This window comes from Mauremys mutica, chromosome 11 (assembly GCF_020497125.1).
Source record: "Mauremys mutica isolate MM-2020 ecotype Southern chromosome 11, ASM2049712v1, whole genome shotgun sequence".
In the NCBI taxonomy this organism is placed as follows: domain Eukaryota; kingdom Metazoa; phylum Chordata; order Testudines; family Geoemydidae; genus Mauremys; species Mauremys mutica.
The window spans coordinates 11,028,982-11,045,716 of NC_059082.1; positions in this window are offsets into that span (position 1 = coordinate 11,028,982).

The following is a 16,735-nucleotide window of genomic DNA, read 5'->3' on the forward strand; positions in this document are numbered from 1 at the left end:
CACAGAGTGTGAACTGACTTGCCTAAGGTCACCCATCAGGCCACCAGTGAAGCTAGGAATAGAGCTCAGGTCTTCTTCTTATTTTTTTTTTCTGCTAGGATGTCCAAAACTCAACATAGTATATCCTATTCAGTGAAGGAATACCATTTATCGAATTATATCATTTATAGTATTATTGTCTAATTCTTGTTTGCTTTTTCACTGCTATTGCACATGGAGCAGTGCCTTTCATGATATCCTAATCTTTCCCCCTCCAGAAGATACAGACACCAGTGAACTTCTGGAAACTCTGAGTCCACGTAACAGGAGCTATGTGCTTAAATTGGATTTTGATTTTGTGAACTCTGAAGGTTTGTGACAGGAACAGTCTTGTTTTGCCTTTGAAAGCAGAATGCTACTAGGGTGTCAGTGCACTGAGTCTTTTACCTAGGAAAGTCCAAGTTCACCATTGACTATTTTTTACGTTATTCCCCAGCGCTAGTTGGCTACATCCCACTCCCCAAAGGCACCCCAGACATTTTAACACTGTTGCTATGGGCAGACTCTTTTCAAGGGCAGAGTGGGAATATATTAGTCAAGGCCAAATGAGGTACAATGACAGGAATATATGGAGCAAATGATGCCCTGCTCTGCCATGCAGTGGCAGGGATCGGCTGGTCAAAAGGAACACTGCTGCTCTATTAGACAGTCTCACTTCCTATGGACCTTCTCCCGGTTCTTAAGGTGGAACCATCTCTCTAGTTCAGCTTCCCAGTCAAAATGGAATCACCCTCTTGGCACTCTCTCACTCCAGTAAAGTACATGAGGAGCTAGCGAGTGGAGAACCAGAGCCACCGTTTCTTCTCCTCCCAAATTTTTGTTGTTCCAAAGGAAACGGTTGAAGTTTGTGTTCATTCATTTTCCAGCTGAATTAAGTCAGACAGAAAGAGGTCAAATGACATGCTGAGGAGCAGGTAGTGAGTCAATGACTTGTCCCAGTTAGTATGTAAGGTCCTCAGGCCTGCCAGCCCTTTTCTCTAAATGCAAGTCCACAATAGCCTCCATTAATCTGTCTGCTTCGGGAAGTAGTAGAGTTGGAATAAGATACATAAAGGTATCTGGGTGTCAGGGCAGGCAGGCTGTAATTGCCAATTATAAAAAGAGGCTGTGAGTCTGTGGTATTGATTGAGTTTTTGGAGAAGAAACTGAAGTAAACATGGTATATTTTGCAAGCATCACATCTTCAATATGCCAAGTTAGACAAAACAAGGCCAAATGATTTGAGCTATAGAGGAAGATGTGCATCAAATGCTCCCATTGGCATCTTAATTTTTTTTTCTAAATGGTGTCGCTTGGGGGTTTGTTTCTTTTAAATACAGTATGCTGTAATGCAATGAACTTGCCAACTACAAATAAAAAAATCGCTACTGAGTTTTGAAAGTTATTGTAAAATCCCATTTGGTCTCAAAGTATTTTGGGGAACATCTATGAATGTTTGTCATCTGACAGTATGGAGAATCTTGGACTGTACAAGGGGATGAAATTCAGTCATCTCGGGCTGGTCCTACAGCATCATTCCTGACAAATCACAAAGCAACATTGATACTGTACTGATTGACACTACAAAGCTTTGTTAAATTGTGTGGTGGGCCTGCCTGGGCCTACTAAGAGCTTGTCTCCATGGTGGGGTAATGCACTCTACAGGGGTGTAATTTTAATACTCACTAATGTGTTGCACAGTAATTGGTCCATGTAGACCCTGCTGGTGGGCACTAAAAGTTTCCTAGTGTGCTTTAATATAATATACCATTTGAAAAAGCATGAGATTAAAGCATACTAACAGGGTCTATCCAGACCTGCTACCAACATGTTAATGCACTTTAGAAATCACATTGTGTAGAATGCATTACCCCATTGAATAGACAAGGCCTACGTTAAATAAAAAAGTTACTTTTAGATTTACTGTAGTGGAGTCCTATACTTTCTGTGCCCTGACAAAATGATACAGTAAGAAGAATAAACCAGCTTTGATTAAAAGATAACTAATCATGAGAGAGATCTTTCTGAGGACCAGAACATTTTTGATTTACCATTTTTATTTTGGCTTTTTTCCCCAATGCAAATCTCGGTGTTTTCTTTTTTGTCCAGGGCCAGTTGATGAAATGCTATGAAAAAATATATTATTTGTGGAGTCTCTAGTAGACGTTCCAACCGCCTCCATCAGTGTCCTTCAAATGGTGTCATTTGGTTTTCAGATGTTTCTTTCTGTTTCTACTGAAGCAGCATGGCCACACAGTAATCAGTAGCAAAGTAAGCAACAGACCCTAGGTCTTATTCCTCCCAGTTCCTTAATCAAATCACCAGACCACACTGCTGAAACGAAACTGCAAAGAAGACATATCTGTGAACTAGAAGGGAATTCTGGATCTATTGATTAGTGATGGCAAGACCATCAGAAGACTCAATATATCAGTTTGGAAAAGGACGTAAAAGTTTAACTGCTTCTGCCAACCTCTTTGTAACTAGAAAGTACTGGGAATCTTACAGGGAAACATGTTCTCAAGAGGTTTTCAGCACAAAAAATGACACTCAGATGCACGTATACAACTTCTTTTGACTTTCATCTCACTTGTGGATGTATCTGTGGGCTGAATTTGACCCTAGAGTAATTTATAGGAAGAGACAATATACCTTTGGATATCATGATTATCAAGAAATCACTGGGCTGATGAGGTGCTCTGGGCCGCTGAGGGGTCCTGTTCTCTGTACCTACAAGCTCTGTTTTAGACCATATTCCTGTCATTTAATAAACCTCTGTTTTACTGGCTGGCTAAGAGTCACGTCTGACTGCAAAGTGGGGGTGCGTGCAGGACCCTCTGGCTTCCCCAGGACCCCGCCTGGGCGGACTCGCTGTGGGAAGCACACAGAGGGGCATATGCTGAATGCTCCAAGGTCAGACCTAGGAAGGTAAAGCTGTGTGAGCTTCTTGCCCTGAAGACAGTCTGCTCCAAGGGAGAGGAGGCTCCCCAAAGTCCTGACTGGCTTTGTGGGGAGCAGTTCCAGAGCATCGCCCGGGGACGCCGTGACAGACTCTCATTGACTTCAGCGGGCTTTGGCTCAGGTTCCTATCCCTCACACTCCAGCAGAGTGTCCTTTTTTCCTCCTGATGCTATCTTCCTATCTTTTTCCTGCCATCCCCTCTTTTCTATTTAACACAGTGCATTATACTCTGATACATCTTCTCTTTCCTATTACAGCTTCGTCTCAGCCTCTCTTTCCCATCCCTTCCCCTGACTGCAGCTTCCCATCCTTTCCCTGACATGGTGCCCTGTTTTTTCTCCTCTCTCTCACATCTTTCTTTTGGATCACTTCATGCTGCACCACATTTGCATACTGAATACCACAGGACACACGGTAACCAACGCCCTGGGACATGACCCACAACATTCAGATTGAAATGCACATTTTTGGATCACTCACCCTAATCCCAATTTGAGATGAAATGCATCTGAGCCAAAATTTTGGCAGATGGCTCACAGATCAGGTGCCTGCAAAATCCCCCAAAAGTGAACAGCATTTGTGTATGCTTTGTAAACTCAAATACTCCCTGGCGGCAAGAAGCCCAAACCTCTGCTTGCTTAGCCAGGTGGTTTGGTTTTCGGAGGGTTTCCCAGAAAAGGCTCACTGGTTTCTAACTAATCCATTTTGATTTTTGGAAAAGTTTTTTATTTTTTTTCCTCCTGTTTAATTTCTGGAGCTCACCTAAGCCCCTGGCTCGGTCTCCAGTAGATAATTAGCTGAAATACCATTTCCATCCCCCATGAAATCAGACAGCACAATGTCAACGGCAGGTAGAAGGGGATTGAAATGAGATTGGGTATGGTTTGGGGAGGGACAGGCGGAGGAGTAGGAGTAGGGAAGAATATTCCGGTGTGTCTTTCAGTTTGTGTTAATAAAAACAGATTGAATTACATATAGTAACATACAGGAGAGGAAAACGTTCATTCATTTCACTCACTGCAAAAATCCATCTAGATGGGCTATACAGAACCTATTGGATGTGCAACCAATATCAGTTGGAACCACTGTTCCTTTGCAACCTTTCATTAAGAATTATTCACCACCTTGGGTTTGTTGCCTGCATTCTGCCCGGTGGTGTATGTAACAGCCATAGATGGGTTAAGCAGCTTTTCGAAGCTTGACCGTGTCAAGCGGTCTGTGTATATTCAGCCAATCAGAGTTAGGCCTGATGATACCAGGCTCTCATCCCGTGATCCATTGGTTGAGTGCACTGATATAATATCTTCCAGTGAGAGTCATACAAGACAGCATTCTGCAACAGGCCAGGATATTTCTGCTTTAGGGTGACCAGACAGCAAATGTGAAAAATCAGGATGGGGTGGGGGATAATAGGAGCCTATATAAGAGAAAGACCCAAAAATCGGGACTGTCCCTATAAAATCAGTACATCTGGTCACCCTATTCTGCTTCCTTCTGCTCATGACATTTCAAGGAAAATCAGCTAAATTAAGGTGTTTTTTTTTTTTTAATAAAGCAAATTGTTATTTTTCGGATTGGTCTCCAGACTCAAGTAGAATGGACCTAAGTTTTCTCCTGTCTTATGTCAGTGAAAATAAGGCATAACACGGGCAGGTGTAAAACCAGTGGAAGTGAAATCAGAGTTGAATCCTTTTATTCCGAACACAGCACCCTTTTGTTTCTTTCCTTTCTGCTTTCCATGCAGAAGAAAGCTCTCTACCCTCCACCCCCTTTCCCCACTACTACAATTTTATTGTTTTCCAGCCACCTCATTACTCCTTTCTGAATGCTTGTTGCTTATCATTTCAGTAGGGAATGGGCAAAAGAAGTCAACCACAGCCCCTTGTTGCTAAAGAAAGGACATGAAGTCTGCAGGGTGCGGAGAGACTCCTCTAAGTTGCTGGGTACACTCAATTCCCAGTAAATGGGAAGGGAATGTGCTCAGAGCCTTGCAGGGGCAGGTCCTGATTCTGCAATGAGATGCATGCATAGTGGCCCCTGCTCCTGCCTGGAGTGCTACTTCAGGATTATGCCCGTGCAGATCCCATCACAGGATCAGGGCTGTTGATACCCAGCAAACGACCACCATCTCTTCGCATTTAGTGCATGGACAATGATTTGTTAAATTTCTAGATATGACACCTCTTCCCTGCTCCCTACTGCTCTGTACTCCTCCCCTTAAGCATAGTTGAACTTTAAAGGTCCCAGGAGAAAAAAGAAATAAGACTTTAAATAATTTATTTGGAGAAACAGTCAGTGAAGAGGAACAAATACTGTTTCACTAAAAGAAGCGGGACCTTTGACACTCCCCTTTTCGCTCTGGTACCTGAAGCCCTAGCCGGATTGCATTAGTGAAATTTTCATTTGATGGCATTTTAATATTCTGCCTTGATGACTTTTTAGCAACATTTACTTTCAGAGGTCTTGAGTGCTCCCTCGGAGGAAATGAAACATGTCAAAGCCCATTACAAAAATCAAAATTTAAATACCTCGGCCACGTTGGGGCTCACACACAATCCCATCAGCGCTTAAACTGCGGCTCACAACTACTCATTCACTTGCTTACTCGGTAATGAGTACATTTGATGAAGCATTCTGGGGTCATGGAACATACGTTAGTGATCTAACTTAACCCATTGATTGCTTATACACAGAGGATCGGTGAGGGATTTTATTGAAATGAAATGTTAGAATAATTTCCACCAGCGCTGAAGGAACTGATTTTTTTTAAATGATCACTGTGATGAATTGGAATGTTAATAACTGTGATGGGAGGGATTTATTTTATATGGGGAGGCAGGGTCTAGCCTGGCAATATAGATCAGTCGGCTCAGCTGGTCAGCAATAGAAAGGAGGTAAAAGGCAATATGTAACTTCCCCTATATAGTCTTGGTTAGAAATCCTCTTCATTTTCCAACTGAATTTCTTTTAAAATTCATTGTGAGGAAATAGATCAATGTAAAAGAAAGATGAAGAGATATTCAGCACTCAATAATAAGCTAATAGGTAGCAGCAAAGAAACAGAAGGATTCTAAATATCAGCTCAACTAATTGTACCAAGAGGTAAGAACATATACATCATGTGCACAATATGTTCAGTCTAATACATACAGTATGTGCCTGGTATATTTGGTCATATTTCTGCTTGATCTCTTTGCTCCTCCTTTGTTGAGAATTCTGGAACAAATACTGTCATTCCTCTTTCCTTCTTCCTGCCTTCTCCAGAAGAGAAAGGAACTTTGCAAAATTTCTTTTTTTGCTGCATGTCGTCTCAGCCCCGAGGATTATCAGTGACACCCATGTCCTGCCTCACATTTGTGAGGTTATCATCTGCAGCATATTACATTCCATTCAGAAGCTCAGCACTGGTCTCAAGAGGTCTCCTGGTCACTGATCTTCCAGGCACAAGCAATGCAAGCCACATAAACATATTGCTCTTTGGCATCGAAGTGCAAACAGCAAAAATCTAATTTGGTGCAGTCCGTGACTGGTGTTCTTCAAGTTTGTATGGTTTTCTTTTCCTTCTGAAGAATAGAGTTATAAATTCCACTCAGGGAAAAAAAAAAAAAAACCTAGTGCAGCATTGGCAAGAACTACATGCCTCAAAAGAACTGCATTCCTCAAACAGATTAAAGCAAAATAACATATTAAAAAGAATGGAGGTAGACTACAAACTGTTCAGAGCTTTGGCCCTGGTAAACCCCCCCCCCACCTCCTAAAAGCTGAAGGATTATGTAAACTATCTGACCAAGAGTCAGCCCCAAACCAAAATCCACAAAGCTGGTCACCCTTAAATTTGGGGGAAGTTCAGATCCAGATCTATCTCTGTAATGCACTGAACTGAAATCCTGGATCCAAACACATCAAATTTGAGAAAAGACTGGAACTTTGTAGGCTGGGCCCAGTTCTCACTTGAATCTCAAGCTAATGGGAAAGTCTCTTTTTCCAAATGTAACCACAGTTAGATGGTGATCGTGCTGCTATGGAAATTCCCAGTAGAAAAACAAAACGAAGACATTTATGGGGTTCGCTGGCGTATAAATGAAAAGTAGCATGTGTAACAGGGCAACTTCTAACAATATCTTTGGGGGTCTATTGTTTTAAAAGAATGGTTTATTCATGACTGCATTCTACTCAGGGGGTGGAGGGGGGGCTACAACAACTCCCCCAGGAATTAAAACCACTGGGTGGTGATTAAGGCAAATCAACCAGGTAGTAAACCTCACCTCCTGGAGAGACTTGCATATACACCTCTACCTCGATATAACGCTGTCCTTGGGAGCCAAAAAATCTTACCGCGTTATAAGTGAAACTGTGTTATATTGAACTTGCTTTGATCCACTGGAGTGCGCAGCCCCGCTCCCCTGGAGCACTGCTTTACCACATTATATCCAAATGCGTGTTTTATCGGGTGGCGTTATATCGAGATAGCAGTGTAGTAGTTCAGACTGGATTCTCCAGAGACCAACAGACATACACTGAAACTGCCACAGCACGGCTTTTGATATTAACTTTGGTATTAACTCAGGGTTCATAAATTATAAAATTTTAGGGGTGTGCAGAGATGTGATCATTATTAATTTGAATCAGGCCCACTCTTTTGATGGGGTTGTTGTTCTGTGCTCTGAATTAGAGGTGGCTGGAAAATGAAACTTCTCTACCACGGAAAATTTCATTTTTTGGCAGGTAAAACATTCTAAGTTGGGGTGAGAAGTATGAAAAATCAAGATTTTTTCATGGGAGGAAAAAATTCAGCTGAATGTTGGGGCTTGCTCCTGGCTGCACAATGCCCCAGGCATCTGCTTCTTGTGCATCTCAACTCCCCAGAGCACCATCTGTTTTGGGAATTGGGCAACTGGGTAAGCAGCTACTAGGGAGTCAGGGAGCCAGGGGAGCCTGGACTGGCAGGGAACCAGGTAGGCTCATTAGCCAGCCTACCTGTCTGCCTGGTTTCTGTCAAAAGTTTCAACGAAATCAGCACGACCCCATGGAACATGTCAATTCCATCCAGTCAACATGTTCTGATGGAAAAGTGATTGGTCAGAAAATTTTGGCCTGGCTCTACTGTGAATGGCATAGAATGAAGGCAGCATCTTGACTTTAAAGCCACTTTCTGGGATTATGAAGGGCAAATGGTCCAGTATAAATAGTTTGCTTGAGGCTATGGATATTGTTAAATGTCAAATTGCAGCCTTTTACCAATTACTCTGAGTTGCACCAACAACCAGATCTGGGTGGGTTAGGAGGGTGCAGAAGTTTTTCAAGAAAAGCCAGTAGCCCCAATGATTTTTTATGCGGTTTCGCACTGAGTAATGTACCACTCATCAAGGTTCAGGGTGGCAGAACCTGACCCTAAATGAAATGGAAGGGGCTCAGTTTGAAACTCTTTTGTGTCTGTTTTCTGGGAACTTTCATGCATTCAAATGTTACTCGCAGTTATGCTGCAAATTTTAACCGCATATATTCAGAAGACTTTAAATGTTTACCCACAAAATCAAGGAAGAGAAATGATACCATTCAACCTAATCACCACTAAACCACAGAGTTTGGATTCCAGAATTCAAATTTCAACTGGAAAGGCACAGAGTTAGCAAACTGGAGCAACTTCCATTGATTAGTGTTGAATAATGGCTACATTTGACAGCCCACAAAAGAGAAAGACACAAAAAAATCTCGGACTTCATTATGGAGTTTTTGCTCAGCTCGCTCAAGAACCCAGCAGAACTAAAAGAGGGAGGAGGCCTGGTAACAGGTGAAGAAAAGAAAATGGGCTTTGTTATGCCATTCTGACCCATGCTCAGTAGCTCGTGACTTTTGCCACTGCAGAATTGGGCAGTATCTCCGTTAGAGAATTAGACCAAAGAGTTCATCTGACCCTGCAGTCCAATAGGCATGCAAAGAAAGACTCCTTGCCTGTGCTTTAGACTTTTACTTCTTCCTTCCCTAGCCCATAGAAAAACAGCAGCCAGGCAACGTGACTGGCATATGATATATGGCCACTCAGAGACAACATCATCATTTGAAGACAGTCTTGCTAAATTTGCCCTGGTTCTGCCAGTCTGACTCAGGACCGATCATTGAATTCTTTGACCCACTTCTCCCTCGATTTGATGCCCACCCTGCCCAGCGCACACACTATAAATCCATCGTGTGGTATGCTGCACTAGTCTTCTGTAACATGAATTTATGCTAATGGCTGTCTGCATATGCTTATATCACATATCTATATTAAACTTAATAGTCTGTTACATTGCTTCTTAACCCTGTGTCCACACATGATTAACTTTTCTGATTTCTTTCAAAACCATTATTAACACAGTGTAGCATTTCACTCAACATGTCACTAACTTTCCCTGCCTGGCGCCGGAGTTGGGGTAATTATACAGCCGTACAGCTTTTACAAGTAAAACCGTACACAAGGCGTTATGACTCTATTCAAAGGGTTGGTGGGTTGATTTTTGTTTCTTGTTGTTGTTGTTCAACCTAAAGATGTTAACAAGCACTGACAAGAGTAAAAAATCTGTTAAAGGAAGGTGATTTCCAAACTCCTTTTAAATGAAGAACAATCCTTGTGAGTTCAGATCTCAGTGGAGGAAGAGAATGGTAGCAGGGGAGGTGTGAAACCCACTTTGAAACAGAAACTTGAGGACAGAGAATAGGGTCACCAATACACATTTCACTGACACCTTGCCTGGTAAAAATTACACAATATTTCTCTGTTTGTGTGTGTGACCCTAACACTGGTGAAAAGTGCTCTCTTGGACTTATACTAAAGACCTCTATTTATCCAGAGAACATGTACAGCCAAGTTGGCAGCTGTGCAAACTTCCCAACCATAAGCCAGAGAGGCCATCACTATGCACAAGAGGGATGTTCAGTCTTCATGTCTCATTCAGTCCTTGGCCTCTCCAATGAGACCACCAACAATCAATGTCAGCTGTGATGGGGACAAGAATATATCCCCATTTGTCAAGCAAAACCAGAATTTCGGAACAGAAAATTGTTGGGTTTGCCTCTCCAAAATCTGACTGCCTTCATTTTCATGAAAAATATGAGGTGAAAAAACAACTGTGTTTTATGAGTTCCAGAAACCCTGAAGTTGTGCTGCCGGCAAGAATTCTGTCGTAAAGTTCCATCCAGACCTAGTGTAGCTCAGACTTAAATGGAAACGTTTGCATAGTTATTTTCTCTTGTTCTAACTAGTGAGGAGAGAGCATGGTGCACAGACAAAATTAATCAGTCTCCATATGCTAAGGACATTTCATTAGATACGAAATGCATGTGGCATTCATTATTTATTTAAATTCAATGGGATGCAAGCCTACGATTTGCTGAATTGGGGCCATTATCCCTACAGATGATGCAGTTGAGGTAAAACAGTCTCCCCACACCAGCCAGCAAATGAATGGCAAAGGCAAGATTAGAACACAGGAATTCCCAGTGTCTACCCTCAAATTCAATCCACTAGATCATATTACTCGTATATGCAATACATGTGTGGAAAGTATGTTTTCTACAGGTTGAAACAGCAACAAAACCATTTATAACAAATACTTGTAATAAAACAATATGCCAAAGGCTTCATAATATATAGCCGTACAGATACTTAGATAGATGTATGGTTAGCCCTGAAAATCTTCAGATCCTACTTCTTGAAACCTCAGCGAGCTGGCCTCATGTGGTTTTGATTCACTCTCTGCACCTTTATCACTCTGAACCTCCTGTGTGCTCTGCATGATTTCATGCAAGACAAATACTCTTGAGAGATTTTTCACACAACATTGCATTAATGGGTCCATAACTTTTCACAGAGTTTTCAAATGGCTGCATGCTAATTTCAAATTGTCTTTCAAATCTCCTGTTTATCTTTTTGTAAAAGCCTGTTGACATCAGGGCTGGGTAGCACAAAATAAAATAATAATAATAATAATAATTAATAAATATAGCAGTGATCATTGTAATGGCACAAAATTAGACTCAATAAATCCCTGTGGATGTTCAGCCACTGCCTGCCATGCTTAATACATTTAAATCTAGTGCTTATGGTCATAAAGCTTACCTATAATTCACAGAAGCAAGAGGTTGTTGACTAGGGTAATGGTAGGAGGCAGTTCAAACCTCTGCTCCCCTTTAGAATATAGTATCACATAAAGAATCACTTTCTTCTAATAGTCAATAAGGATCATCCCTAAAGCAACTCCATCTTTGCTTCATTAAAGAGCTACTGCAGGGAACCATCTCTAGCCTTCCTCCTACAGTTTTAAAGAGTACACGTCCCCTCCCACCCACACCCCAGCTGGGATATCACATATTACAGAATCCATATGCTGCTGCCTAGGGGTCTTGGAGCACACATCACTTACTTGCAAGCTCATTTAGTGTCTAGAAGCAAGACAGGAAGCTCACTATGGAATTTCATCTTTAAACTGAAATTTCCTGGTTTGTGTCCGTTTAATTGCTAGGATGGAAAAGCACCATTATGGCTATATGGACCGTCATCTTGTGTCCTGCAAAATGAAGCATTTACTCTACCTGCCACCATGCAGGTCAGTGGTGAACTTCTCAGTCATTCCGCCATGAAACAAGGAGATGACTGGAGCCAATGGGGAGCAGGAAGTATGCGCACAATGGTAATGACATTAATGCCAAACTCTTGGTACCGGTAGTGGTTTAATATGAGTATAGTCAAAACAGTGTAGTAGGTTATAAAGAGATGTTCCATGCCCCCAAAGATCTTGCCATCTCTATAGACATAATGTAAACAAAGGAAGATGAACTGGGAAGTAATAAAAAAGCAATGGTGAATTAGCCCAGCCTGACTCTGGCTTCAGAAATCTGGCCATCTCAGGATCAAGCCCCAAAATACCACCTTCACTGAGTGGAGAGCTTTGAAAGATCAGCTCTTGAGAAATGGCCCCTGCCAAATATGATCTGCAGAATGGTTTTCAGAATAAAGCTTTCATTTAGTTTGGGGTACTCCTGACTAGCCTTGCCAGACATGTCAGCCATCTTGTTGCAACATAGTTTGTCTTATGATTGCCCAATATATAACTCACAAGCTGGTCTGCATAGGTACTACTATCCTCTTGAAGGAATCAGTTCTGCCTCAGTATTTGGGCTTTTTTTTTTTGGTCCTCCAATCACTGCCCTGCAAGTAAGATAAGCTTTAATATTACCGAACAACATGGATTCTACTTCAGTTCAAATGACAGGGGTCTTTTAGGGTTTGAAAGAGACAGCAAGATCCTTTTAGTCTTGCAGTCTTCTTCTCCCGCTGTATGTGCGTGGTATAACTGGCGACCATGCGGTCATAGATTCATTACAGACATAAGGCTAAAACATTTTCTATAGTGTTTTAATACTAGCATACCAATCAGAGATGAAGAAACTTGCCAATGAAATTGGAGACGGGCTTGATCTAAGATCTAGGTAAGAGTTCTGATCCAGTTCAATGTCATATTTAAATAGGAAACAAATTGAAGTAAAAACTGTATTCGCTCAATAAAATATTGAGCAGTCTCAGGTGTAAAACATACAGCTATCACGAAACCAGATTGGGCACTGGGTGGGGGGTGTTCTACAATAGAGTGGAATACTAGAGTGCTCTGGGGATTGATCATATCACGTAGGTGAGCAAGGAATGAAAAGGGACTTACACTAGTGGAAAAAAATGACTTGGCAACTCTGGGACATATTACAACAAGCACCTGAATAAAATAAATAGGGAACATTTTTCAGGCTGTGGGGGCTGAATGTAAGCAATCAATCTTCCCTCAGCTGGAACGGCATCACTCTTACCCACAGCTCCCTCTAGTGAATTAAAATCTCATGGTAACTCAAGCCATAAACAACAGAGTCAGGCTTGAGCAATGGGCATTCAGTGAGGACTCCATTCTAATATATGACGATAAATCCCCAAGCTAATGCTGTGCCATGATTTTCTTCCCCTTCCCACCAGTATTCCAGGCACAGTCTTCCCATTTCTTTGACCTGATTCTAATTTTCCTTTGCATTCAGCTTGTCAGTTGTATTGTTTTCTACAAGCAGTTTTCTGTATAAAAAAAAATCCTATAAGGAGCATTGCACCAAGAAGTGCTGCTGAAATATTCCAGCTCTTCAGATGGAGATCCACTGATTTCAGTGCAGCTGCGGGTTTGGCCCGTTGCCTCTTACAGGGTCTTACCTGTTCCAAAGGCTCCCCAAGGGTCTGAAAGTCTCCTGGAGGAAACTCTCCTTTCAAGGTTGGAAGGTAAGGTGGTAGATAGCATTAGCCAACAGCTTGCACAGTAGTAGAATGAGGCAGGACTTCTGGGTTCTCTTCCCACCTCCACCCCTTACTCAGATGATACAAATTACAATACCTGTTTGTGCCTTCTTTTTCACATCTGTAAAACTGGGATAATTATGCATCCTTCATGAGTCTGATTAATTAATTAATTAATTATTATTATGTATTATTTGTATTGCAGTAATATTCAGGAGCCCGACTTGGATCAAGAATGTTTGTGAAGCTCTGGGAGACTCCTGAATGATAGGTACCATATGACTCAAAGCCTGGTTATTATCTGTTATGCGGTTGGTATTCAGAACCATAAGGTGGCATGTGCTGGAGTCAGACCATCTTCACCTTGCAGTGTTTGAGCTAATTGAGTTGCTAAATGGATCCATTAAAAAGAAAACACCAGATGTGAAATGAGGACAGGGCAGAGAGGTCCATCACTTCCCTGCACCCAGGGGCAGGTGCTTGAATCATTCCAACATAACTTCTGGGGTCTGAGAGAACTCTGTTTTCTATGCCGCTCTAGCAGATGAAAGTGAATGGGTTGGGAGACGGAGGAGAGATGAAGCAGGGGGGGGAAATGCGTGGTCAGGAGTTCAGCTGCAGATTTCGCAAGCAAAGATCAGGCCTCTTCAATGGCCACGATCATCCGACATTTCTGTCAAAAGATACTCTGACTCGCCCCCTCTTTCCTGACTCGCCCCCATCCTTTCTTATACTTCCCCCTCCTCTCCTCCCTTCCACACACACCCTCCAGGATGTGAATAGTGAGAAAATGACTGGAAACAATGTGCCAGTTTACAGCACGTTACACTGAGCCCCTTTTCTCTTCGCCTCTGACTCGTGAATGACTGAGAGTTGTTTTATTGTAAAAAGTTTCTCAGATAAAAGAACTTTTATTTTACCCAGTAACACAAGAATGGGGCCGCAGGCAAACAGTCAGCGCCTTGTTCCCAGCTGACACTCAGGCCTCCAGCTCTGGAATTGTTAATGGGGTCTCTATGTTGCTGGGCGCGCTGTCTCTGAAGTTTGGCTCTCGGCTCAGTTGGCTGCCTATCAGTGAGGGTGAAGTGCTTCAGAGATAAGCCAGTCAATTGAGTTTAATAATTCCACCTTTAAATTTGTCCGGCGACATATTGGGTGGGTGGGTGGGTGGTGTTAGCATCAAACTGAGAGGCTGAACAGCTGAATATCCAGGGCCACCGAAATATGCAAAGACCATCCACTATTAAAAAAGAAAATCTTTCTAACTCATTTTATTTCATGCTTCTGATTAAGGCTGGGATTTTCAGATCCGAAGGAAGTGAGGCACTCAAATTCAGTGTGACATGGCCACCTTACTCCCTTTGAAAAACCCACCCCAATTGTTTTTGGTTGGATAAGTAATTTTTCATTAGATTTTTCAATATCATTGTCATGATAAGAGGTGGGCTAGTAGATTTCATGCCTGGGCTAGCAAACATTCATGAGAACTTTGCAAGTCTATATATTATATTATATTATATTATATTATATTATAATCAGCACAGATAGTGACGCCTATAAGTAAGGTTTCCCAGCACTTTCCATTGCAATACTCTGTTTTCAGTTGCTTATAACTTTGTCAAATTTTAGCTGTTTGAGCTGAAATTTTCTATACTGGATGCTTCCATTTTGTGCTGATTTCTTTTATTCTTTTCTTTTCTTTTTTTCAGCAAAAAAAATTCAGTCATCTCTGAAAATGAATTTAGAGAAACTATGTTGTTTTGCTCGTGTTAAAAAATTATTATAAACTTTTCACTGAGTAGCTTTTTCACCTCCATGCTTTGGAGCGGAGCAGGGACTTGATATTTGGTCAGGAGATGGGTAGGAGTGGGGAGTATTGTTCTAATATCGGGAATGTGCCTTTTGACATCCAACTGAAAATCTGCCCAAATTCGACCAAATGATGAGCCTCTAAAAATCACAGTTTGCACATGCCCAGTATAGAGCGGTTAGAGTTTAGCAGCTAAATTTTCTGAAGATTCCATCTGGACTGATTATTCTTCTTTCCAGTAATTGCTCCTCCTGTCTGCCAGGGCCTACTGAGTCACTGGGCCCAGAAACTGAGAACAGGAAGACTGTCTCTCCTCTGCTCTCGGTACTCCCCTTGCTGGCATCAAGAAGCAAGGGCGAGAAAGAGGAAGCTACCTGACTGGAATGCAGTGAGATGAGGAACTGGGACTGGGAAAGAGAGGGAGGCTTGTGACAACTGGGCTACAAATTTACCCTAATTATGAGCACAACTGTGAAAATTGACTAGAAGTTCATTAGAGTCACAATAACCTAAAACAATCAATATTACCAGAAATTCATAGAGTTTAAGGACAAAAGGGACTACTAGCCCTCTATTCTGACAGGCTGTAAATCACAGGCACCAATAACACCCAGCACCTGCACACTAACCCAACAACTGAAATTAAACCAAAATATTACAGCCACAGGAGACTAGGCTGTTATGTGCCACAGGCAGAAAATATGAGGGACTGAGGTGTTGCTGGGAAAAGTACGAAAGGGAGACAGAAAGACTGATTAGTACAAACAAAAAAGCCTACTGATATAATTCAAGGATTGTTTTAAGCTCATGGCTGGTAAACAAGGAAAGTGTGGAACTGGAAATTGGTGAACCAAAGTTGGTGTGTTAGAAATTAGGCCTAATTGGTGGTCAAAAAAATAAGGGGATAAGCTATTCTACCTATCATTCCCTTTTGGGATCCTCATAGAGAGACTTTTGGGGGAAAAGCTGGTTAGCTCAATACTAACTGAAAGGTGAGAGATATAGAAGAAGCTGAAGTCTTTAAATCAAGATTTGAGGACTTCAGTAACTCAGCCAGAGGTTATGAGCCTACTACAGCAGTGGGTGACTGAGGTTCTGTGGCCTGCAATGGGCAGGAGATCTGACTAGATAATCATGATGCTCCATTCTGGCCTCAATGAGTCAATATTAGTTTCAAAGTTAACTTTTCCCTGACATACACCAAAGGAATGGATCCCCCGGCATTTTAAGTTTCCTGAATGAGTATTTTTTTGTGTCCCTCATTTTGATTCTTGTCATCCATCATGCCACACATTTGGACCTTGGCAGGTTGAGAGATATATTGTCAAGAGGTTTTGTAAAGGCACTAGATATGGTGGCCAAATGGGGGGAATATGTGTTGTCAAAAAAACAAAATTTGCTAATGTTGACCACCTCTAATAGACATTGTTCAATGTTTTCATTGTACATCAAATTAAATAAGTGACATTTTCATAAAGTTGAGATTTTCAAAGCCAGTTAAGGGAAATTAAATACATACCTCAGAAAAAAGTGATCCCCTGGTTTAGTCTCCCTCCGAGTTTCTTTTCTAAATCCCAAAAGAGCAGGAATGCTATTACCAACCAAACTAAAGTGCATTGCACCAAAACTTGTTCTATACACTG